Consider the following 802-nt stretch of genomic DNA (forward strand, 5'->3'; position numbering starts at 1 on the left):
TCGTTTTCTGTCTGTTTATTATGAAAGCTTGTTTCCAAGTCAATGACTTGATGGTCTTAAGACTGGAACATACCAAAAGGAATGTCAGTGTCAGAGACCATCACTAGATCTACACAGTGCTTACTGGCTCTAACAGCTATTTCTTACTTCAGGAAAAATAACAGTGTCACTTTGTGTCAGGAAGACTGGTATTTCATAAATTATTTCCAAATTCATAATCTGTGCACTTGGGATGAAGCAATTATTTTTGAACTGAATCAAATACTCAGAAATTGGAAATTGTGAATTGAAAAAAGAAACCTGTCCAACCAATAACTGGCCCAACTTAAGACCCATCCCATGAGCCAGCACCAGTCCCTGACACTTAATGATACTCTGTTATACTTGCAGACCGGAGCCTAGTGTGGCTGTCCTCTGAGAGGCTCCACCCAGCAGCTGACTAGGACAGATGCAGATACCCACAGCCAAACAGTGGATGGAGCTTGGGGACTTTTATGGAATAGGAGGAAGGATTTCAGGCCTCCAAGGAGATAGGAACTCTACAGGAAGACCAACTGAGTCAACTAGCCTGGACCTTTGTGGCTCTCAGAGACTGAACCACTAACCAAAGAGCATACACGGGCTGGACCTAGGTCTACCCACATAGATGTAGCAGATGTGCAGCTTGGTATTTGTGTGAGTCCCAGACAACTGGAGAGGAGGCTATGCCAAAAGCAGTTGCCTGTCTGGATCTTCCAGCTTGGCTACCTTGTCTGGCCTCAATGGGAAAGGATGTGCCTAGCCTCAGACTTGATGTGTCAGG

Source organism: Mus musculus, chromosome 10, assembly GCF_000001635.26.
Source record: "Mus musculus strain C57BL/6J chromosome 10, GRCm38.p6 C57BL/6J".
NCBI lineage: Eukaryota > Metazoa > Chordata > Mammalia > Rodentia > Muridae > Mus > Mus musculus.